Consider the following 10,000-nt stretch of genomic DNA (forward strand, 5'->3'; position numbering starts at 1 on the left):
AAAGTATATGAGACCTATGCAAAGAGCCATTTGCTTAATGTCTTATAGCAGAAAAAAGCTTTAGTTTCTTTGACAGCTGCATATGTTCAGCAATTTGAAGTATTGCTGAAACAACAATAGATTAATCAACTAGCTGACTTCTGAAAATTAAGTCGTTTATCAAGGAAATATACAAAATATTTGGAAGTTCCAGCTTCTCAGATGTGAGTTTTTTTGCATATTTTCTCAGTTTAATATATTTGTAAATTGAATATGTATTGGGTACTTGTGATTCCCAGTTTTTTGATACAAAAATTACCCATGATGTTTGCTGTTTGCCACGACAGCACCCTTTTATGAAACGTAATCACGATTGTGCAACCATGTAACACATACTCCTTTCATGTAACAATCATCATGGTCAAAATAATTACAATTTATAATAAATATTATCCCGATAATAATCAAAATCTACTCTAAAGTCTTAAATTAGCGCTAAAATGGCTCACGTTTTTTTTACGTGTGACGCGTGCATTTGTCAGCAGAAACAAACAGTGAATATGGTGCAGCCATGCAGCAGCTGAGCAGCAGCCATGCAGCAGCCATGCAGCAGCTGAGCAGCATTCACGCAGCAGCTGAGCAGCAGCCACGCAGCAGCTGAGCAGCAGCCGGGCAGCAGCCACGCAGCAGCTATGCAGCAGCCACGTAGCAGCCACGCAGCAGCTGGGCAGCAGCCACGCAGCCACGTTACATCAATGCTGCATATATGAACACCACAAGCATGAAACCCGCTGCAGCTCGGCGAGGCTACAGTCACACGCAGGTGACGTGTGCTGTGTGAAACGAGCCTAATACACACAAACACAGAGCTCCCTCCCAATTGACATGTCATGTGTGCGTTTGATTGATCTGCTGATGGGACGGATGCCGTCAAGCTCGTGATCTAATCTGTTACAGCAGAGAGGCGTATACGCTGAAGACGGAGAGAATCACAGAGAGAGAGAGAGAGACGTTCTGTCCCAACACATCGCTCTCCTCACCTCACTGACCTCCCTCTGATTACAGTTTACAGCGGGCACCTCACAGGAGCAGACAGACAGCGGAGGAAGACGGATGTGCCGAGCAGCCGGTCTGGGACCGAACAGATTAAAACTCCGTCTCCTTCACCCTCCTCTCCTGTTCATTTCACTCCTTCCACCGTGTGACCGCGGGGTCAACACGAAATAAACCAGGATCACCCTGACGGCCGCGCTGCTCAATCATACCCGTCATTAGTTTACATGCGCACTTTTTCTCAGTCTAATTGAAATCTGTCTGAAGATTTAGGGTCAAACTGTTTACCTGAGACATCATCCAGTACTTTTTTCTTCCAAGTTTTATTGTTTTTTTTAGAAGTGCAACTGAAAATCAGAAAACCTTATGCAACTCAACAAGCTCTTTCAAAAAGGCAGCAAGGACAACGCATAATACATATAAATACAAAACATATAAACAAAGAAGCAAACCTAAAAAAACACAGCTAGGATGCAACGAAAGCAAAATTAACAGCATCAAAACCTACAGAAACTAAAAAAAAACCCCAGATAAATACAGATTTAAGTCATGAAAATTCGTCTTACAGATTGTGAACTTTTAGTCTAAGAAATGAATATATGTACGTGGGTCTGACGGCTTTCTTTATCAAGGTACAGCTTTTTAATGTGGTATCTGTTGTTTTTAGGACATGGTTGCTAAGAAGGAATGATTTTTGGAGTTTTAACTATTTTCAGCATCGTATCAGTCCAGTCTTGAACATGTTGAGCGCTGCTGTCTCTCCGTTTACAACAAAATCTACTTTTTGGCAACAGCAAAAGCTACAGACATCCACTTATGATGCTGTTGGTGAGACAGTCTTGTGAAAAGATAGAGGTCTGCACACCGGCGAGGTCCCCTTGAAGGATTTTTTCGCGCCAAAACGCTCTTCCTCAGACATTTTCTAATGAGTCGCCATCTTAAAAACACATCAACAATCACGTGACTCAGAAACAGCTGAAGTCATTCAATCTTGGGTGAGGCAGTAAATACAAATAGTATAAATAGTGTATTTAAAAAAAGCATCTTTAAAAAAGCATACACTCGTCTCTGTATGACAAAAGCGTGTGTAGATAAATAACAGTGTGTCTACACATGAGAACATACACAGAATATATGCAAAAATCAATATGAAGATTCAGTGATTGTATTGTGTCTAACACACAAGGATAGCACACAATAAAAGACGTGCACATATTATGTGTATCTACACAAAACAATAACTTGCAGCTCATAATGGTTAGTATCCAAAAGGATTCGAGCTGAACAGCTGTCATATAATACTCTCTATAAGAGGCGACTCTGAATAACAAATAGGTATAAATATAGGGAGTAAACGACAAAAAAAAGGACAACTGCAGACAAACAATAGAGTACACACATATTTAGAAATTTACAAAAATGGCCGGATGTAAAAATCCTCATTTAGGGGTTAAGAAGCCCAATGTATGTATCCAAAACAGTTCTGGTTTTAGCAGCGCAGAGTTGATGTCCCTCCCTCTTCGTGGGTTGGAAAATGTTGACAGAGCTGCTGTTATACGGAGTATGGAGTCAGGCTGAACACGAACTTTTGTCACAGCAACGATCCAGTACGATGTGGTGTTTACCGACGCGTGTAAACGCAGCAGATGTGTCAAAAATGATGAATCTAGCATCTCGACAGAGCTGCCAAATCTCGCATCTCAACTTTTCACACACTCTCACACCAAAGTGCATTTTCTCGCATGTTTTTATTGATATGTGCACACTAGCTTGCACACGGGCCCATCATTGTAGTGCGCACAGGGGCCCGCCGTTACTGCTTTAACGACCTGCCTCGATGATTATGGTTAATTTTAGGCATAAGCATGTAAACATGAGTGATTCTACCGTGATATCCTGACCTGACGGGAGCAAACATAACGAGCCGTCGCAAGGTGATGGCACAGAAACTAAGCATATTTCTTCACTTTAAACAAGCCGGAAACAAGCGAAACATCTATAGAAAAAAAGGCGTTCAGTCGTGAGAATGAGGCTGCGTTTTCTCTGCCAGCGTTTGTCCTGATTTCACTCGGCTCTGTCTGTGCTGCCGGTGACTCTCGTGTCCTCATGTGAGCTCAGAGCAGCAGATAATGTAATTATGGCTTCAAGATAACGCTCCTGTGCAGAGAAAGCATCAGACGAAAGACACAGTCGCGCTTTAAAACCTCCCTCATCAACGATTACATGCTGAGAAAAGCATCAAAGCAGGTGGCTTTCAGCCCGTGTGTGTTAAACACATGTATGTTGAAGGTGTCGGGTGTGTCTTAGACCTTTTCTGCAGTTTTAACCAAGTCAGCATCTGAGCTTGTTGCAGGTTTAACCCTTTGAAACCTGAGCAAATTGGGGCATGAGAGAAAGAATGCAATGAGGAACTTTACAAGACGGGGTCAAAAAATTAGGAAGATATTTATATAAAGTTAATGTAAAATAAATAACAAAAAAGAAAAATAACAAATAAGAAATATTACCTTAAAAAAATTACCTGAAGTAAAAAAATTAATTAATTAAACAAACAAACAAGGAAGGAAATTACCTCACGAAAGTGCTATAATAAAAAACAGAAAAAAAATCTGAATAAAAACGTGTACGTCATATATTACAAGTGGTCAATAAGACATGGTCAAAAAATGTAGGAATACATTTACATAAAAGCTACAAGAAAATTACCATAAAATAACCAACAAAAAAGTAAAATAAAAAAATAAATAAAATAAACAAACAAGGAAATTACCTCAAGAAAATGCAAAAACAAAAACCTGAAAAAAAATCACAATAAAAACAGGTTTTCTTTTTCTGTAGCATAATCTTAATTATATAATGATAAAAGATTTATAAATTTAATTTTGCAGACATTTTTCCTAAGTTTTTTAATGATGTCATCAAGTGGTCAATAAGACTTGGTGTTTTCAAAATAAAACATACCATGTCTCCTGCCGTACTACGTTGCAGCAGTGTTGGCGTGCTTCAGGATTTCAGTGTTGAGTTTCAAAAGCACTCTAACGAGAGCCAACTCGTAATGAAGCAGAATCTGAGTGTATAAAAACGACAGTAATGGTAATATTTCTGGTGACGAGGTGTTGCCACAGTTCTTGTTGTCAAACTGCACAGACTAATCTCATAATCCGTCCGGCTATTTTCCCCCATTATCCCGTCTCACTGACAGGCCGATACAAACAACCTCAGCAGGGGCTAATACCGTGTCAGCGGGGCCGGATCGCCCGTCCAAGGATGAGATGCTCGCCATCTGCTGTGTTTACACTCTCAGACTCTCAGACTGTATTCTTTTGACAGCCTTTGATGCATTAATGATTTCACTCGTCTCTCGGGTCTCTCGGGTCTTTCGGTTTTGGGCCGAGCCCTGTTTACTCTGGAGTTAGCTGCACTCTTTCATCAGAGCTGGAATTCCCCTGATTCCCAACTTCTAACCGGAGCATGTCAGAGAGATGGGAGGAGAGAGAGAAACTGTCCTTCTCCTGTCGTCCGTCTAATGCTGAAGAACAGCGTTCGTCTTCTGAAGCTTTTTAAAGATCTCCTCTGTTGGATGGAGTAAAAACAAAAGTCAGGATGTCGATTTGCAGCAGTGGCCTCTTTCAAAAATAACAACGGGCCTAATGGACTTCTTTATTTATCAGGGAAAGGGGTTGGATTTAAAAAATCTTTTTTTTGGACCCTCCTCAAAGCTGCCGATATTCTTTTCTCGAGGAAAATGTAAGCCCACATAATGAGCTCCAGGACCATCAGAAATTTGAAAAGCCAAAAATGTTTCTGTTTTTAACAGTTTCTGGCCATGATAAATTGTGTTATTTTGGTTATTTTATTTTGTATTCGTGGCCCCAAAGGTCTGAAAGGCATGTTTTCTTTAAAAATTCCCCTGAAATTTATTTTTCAAAAAATGTTAAATAAAAGTAAAAAATCACCCAACAATCTAAAACTCACCCAAAATTTTAAAAGAAAAAAATACTTTAAATATAAAAAGAAAAAAATCCCCTAAATTTAAAAGAAAAATAATCACAAAATGCTTTTTAAAAAAAAAGACCCAAAAAACACCAAAAAATTTAAAACTTAAAATTTTGAAAAAAAATATCACAGAAAGTTTGAAATTAAAAAAAAAAAAGCATTTTAAAAGAAAAAAAGCAAAAGAAATTGCCCTAAATTTAAAAGAAAAATAATCGCTAAATATATAAATAAATTTGAGGAAAAATATTGTCCTTTTTTTTTACCCAAAGTTTTAAAGGGGGAAAAAACACCAAAAGTTTTTTTAGTTAAAAAAAAAAAAGCCAAAAAGTTTTTAAGAAAAAATTGCCAAAAAAATGTAAAACTCACAATTTTTTAAAAAAGAATAATCACCATAAATGTAATGAAAGTACACTTTTCTTTAAAAATCATCTGTATGAATGGATGTAAAAAGATGCAGTCATTCAGAGTTGTGTGCCCTTTCCCAGAGCCACAATAAACACAAGTGATATTACTCCCCTTTTTCATCATTCAGATTATTCAGATGCAGCATTAAAAATGTCGCTTGTTTTGTTGACAATCCCACGCAGCAGTTTTTTCTTGAAAACTGTCCTACAGGGACGGTGTTAACAGGCGTTATCAAATCCTATGAACCCCTCTGGTTTCCAGGATTGTGTGAACGTTAATCTGCTGATGCTTTAAGATGCAGAGGATGAATTACTGACGTTCAGTTATCAGAGCGATTGCTGACTCAGGAAAAAAATGCCGTCTTACACCTTTTTAGCGCCTCTTGTGATGAGATATGAGGTGTGGAAACTGGCTGCAAATTGCTCCTCTTTCTTTCTGTCACACTGAGGCAATTTAAATCCGCGGAGCAAAAGCCTCTCAGGCGGGAGACGTCTCTTGTCTCATGTGAGGAGACAAATGAGAAGCAGACAGAAAGAGAGAGAAAAGAGGGCGAGTGTAACATTTTGGAAACCGGTGCCACATCCTTTTCTCTTGTTGCCGTGTGTGAGAGCGCCGCTCAGCAGGAGCTGAGATGTCTCTGGTCCACTGAGTCCCCCAGCACCTTCAGTCTGTCTCCACACATCCACACACAGAGCAGAGAGCTACCTCACATCTGCAGGGACACACAGTGTCCACCTCGACCATCCACCATCATCAAAGAGCAGGAAAATGTCTTTACTATCGTGGGATGGATATATGGCCATCAAACTGGCACGTGCATTTTTGGTGACTGGACAATGTCTCCTCACGATTCTGGAGATCTTTGGCTTTTGAAGGACGCAGCTATCGTGACGTCACCCATCGGTTTTTGATCTCCTGATTTGAAGCCTCGATTTTGACATTTTGACTGTCGCAGTCTTAGTTTTTAGGAGCCAGAAGTGACCATATTTATACAACACAGATTCAGGCCCGTGTCACACAGCACTCGTCAGAAGTTCGACTTCAGCTTCACTAAACTGCAGCGTGTTTCGTGCTTGTGATGTTCACACATGCAGCGTTGTTGCAACGCCTGCCTGCAGATTTTAGTACAGTATTTCTATATTTGTAAGCACAAATTCCTCTCATTTATGAAGCCGTGCAGCTCCTGCACAGCCCACAACATAGTCCTGCAAATGTTTCAAAATAAAATGCCTTATGCCAACAGCTGGTGGGATTCTGTCCACAGAGACGCTGTCAGAGGGCTTTTATTTTGAAATGGAAGCAGGGAAGTTGGAGTAAAACAGCCGACTTTGTATTTCTTCATCGCTGTAACAGAGAGGGACTTTAAACTGCAGTAAAAAGAGTCAATATAATCATTGAAACACCATTTTTACTGTTTGTTTCTGCTGACAAACGTGCGTCATACATAAAAAATCAGCGAGCCTCCGTTTCTCCAGATGTGCTGCAGCTGAGACGCACCTGACGAGCAGTGTGATGGGCGCCAAAATAAAAGACAACACATTCGGCACCTCTCACGCGCTGCTGACGCGTGCTGTGTGAAACAGTCTTAAACATCCTGATGATAAAGTCAGCTCATGCACTATGTCATTTTAGAAACATTGATTTGAGGTATGAAACATAAAAATGTAACATATATGTGCCAACATTGTTTTCTGGCAGCTGAAATGAAAATATTATAATTTCTTTATGTCCACAGTTTCTTTCTCACCTATTTTCTAACCCGTTCAGTACCTCATTTCAATATCTTTCTTAAAAATGATTTTCCTATTACTTATTTATTTATTTATGTATATTTTTTTAAAGCTGAAAATAAAACAGAATACTCAAATTAACAAGTGTCTCGCTGGGTTTTGCGCGAGAAGATCTTTAGTGATCCCTGAAGGGAAGCAGAAATGATCAGTCACACCAGTTGGTGTTTTATTAATAAAGCACATGAATAAAACAGTAATAAAAGATATAATGCAAAATAAAATAGATTAAAACTAGGGCGTCGACACTGCCGTCTTGAAATATGGCTCCACAATGACTAGAATAAGATTTTGACCGATTTACAGATCTGATGTAGAAAGAGTAAACAGCCGGTCGTCAGTGTGGAAACACAGGAGCCTCTGTGGTGCAGATAAGACTTTTAATGGGAAACAGAAGTGTCACAGAGCTCCTGATCCCTCCGTCATCTCTGCTTTGCCTTTTATAGCCCGGCTGGTTAACACAGTGCGGCGCGCTGAGGCCACAGGAAGTCAGCGACCCTCATGAGAGGTCAAAAGGACAATCAGCACTTTGTTAAACTGAGGAATTCTTATCCTCGGGTTCATACGGTCATGAAAAACCTGGAAAAGTCGAAAATATTGTAAAAAGGCCTGGAAAAGTTTTGGACTAAAACTAAAAATACCCTGAAAGTTTCAGAAAAGTCATGGAATTTTGTCTCTCAAACCTGAATAATAGCAAATGATGTGTTTTTCACAGTTTCTGCCTGTGATTGAAGGAAAACAAAAAACAACAACAAAAAAAACCTCCAAAGATGCCAGTGAAAATTTAAAAAGTTTTAAAAAAATTTAAAAATCACTAAATATTACAAAATAAATATCTAAAAACTGTTTAAGAAAAAAATTGCTAAGCAATTTAAAAAGAAAAAAAAGCAATTTTTTAAAGAATAAAAATCACCATTTTTTTCTAAAACAAAAACACTTGCCAAAAAATTTTAAATAAAAAAAAAATTGCCAAAAATCTTAAACAAACAAAAAAAAATCACATTTTCAACATTTTTTGAAGAAAAAAAAATCTGCAACATTTTTAAAAAATTACATTTTTAATTTTTAAAAAAATCAGCAGTAAAATAAACTCAAAATTCAGCTATTTAAAGTGTTACGCCCCTTTCCTAAAACCAAAATAAAAAACATAAGTCTCTTAAAAAATGATTTAACATGCATTCCCTTTTTTTGCACCAACCCCTCCACTCTCATATATAAGAATAATCACTAAGTTATATTTAAATATTCAGTTTTAATCCTTTTCTGAATTTATTTTTTAAATGATATATATTTTAAAAAAGCTCTTCTATAGTAATGACAAAGCACCAATAAGGAGTATCAGGGCTCATTTCAGAATGTATGATCTATAAATTTGCCTCAGAGTCATGTACAAGTCATGTACATTTGTTGTTAAACCCTGAATCCTGAGAGAAAAACTAAAATAAGAGAAAAGATTTGTTCCCGCTGCTGAACACCGTGTAGCACTTTGGGTTTTTTTCCTGCCTTAAAACAGAATTACAGCCTGTCAGAAGCTCCCAGAGCAACAAACAGCCTCAAAAGGCCTTCAGCTAAAAAAGGCGAGGGATGTTTTCTGTGTCAGAGGACCCGATGGTGATTTCTGCTCCGTCCTCACAACAGCAGGCCTCCACTCAGTGGCCCGCGTGTTCAGGAGGACGAGGCGAGAGAGGGAAATGGCAGCGAGGAGATGCTCTGGCATGCATCAGAGGAGATCAGAGGCGCTCCTGACAGCGAGAGCGTGGACGCAATTATCGCCACAATGCCTCACACTCGCGCCTCAAAGAGAGACGTAACAAGAAAATGATACACGCGTACAATATTCCTCAAGAATACATTCCCCCTCTCGCCCTCTGTTCTTCAGCTCTTCCTTTCAACTCTTCCTTTTGTTCCTGCTCCTCTGACTCCGCCAACCCCCTCTTCATCTTCCCTCCTCCTCCTCCTCTTCCTGCACATTGCCCTCGGGAATCTTTGAAAATTCTCTGAAATTAAAATGAGTCTGGTGTCCTGCTCTGCAACGAGGATGAAAATATGTGTCTTTTCTCTTTTATTGTCTTCTTCGCGCTCGAGTTGATTGATGATCCAACTCTCTCACAGTGCGGCGTATTTACTTTTGTTGCACAATTCCTCATCCTCGTGCAGGCGCTGCGTTTTCCCCGCACGCGTTTGCATCAGACAAACATGATGCGTGCGCCATAAGAGGAGTGCCATTAATCTCGATGTCCTGCGAGAACAGTGTTGTTTGCGTGAGTAATGAGCTCTGTATGTCCGCGCTGTGTCTCTGTTGTCTTTAATTGGTGCAGCGTGACTCTATTAGAGGGATCTGCTGTAATTAACGTCTCCTCCAGAGTCAGAATCCAACCTCGCCGCTTTCGCAGGCCTGACTTGTTTTGAGCTGATTGAAGGGCGGGCGTGCTCAACTGGCCTCTGATCAGTGAAGTGACTCTTAAGTGAAAGATTTTTGCTGATTTGAATATCTGAATGTCGACTCTTGCTCCCATAATTGCATATCACAATCCTGACGTGACAGCAGCTCTGTCAGGACCTCGTGTGTCAGTGCAGGAATGTGTTCGCTCTTTGTTTCAGAGTGTGTGTTTGTGTGTTTGTGCCTGCAGCTACGTCGCATGTGTACCCAGGTGTGTTAGACAAGCCATACGGAGCTGATAAATAATAATGATACTCCCGTCTGTCCCCACCTGCAGCTTTTTAATCAGTGCCTCGCACAGAAACCTCTCCGATATTTGTGTGTCTGTGCACAGTTGGGT

Source organism: Plectropomus leopardus, chromosome 13 (genome assembly GCF_008729295.1).
Source record: "Plectropomus leopardus isolate mb chromosome 13, YSFRI_Pleo_2.0, whole genome shotgun sequence".
In the NCBI taxonomy this organism is placed as follows: Eukaryota; Metazoa; Chordata; class Actinopteri; order Perciformes; family Serranidae; genus Plectropomus; species Plectropomus leopardus.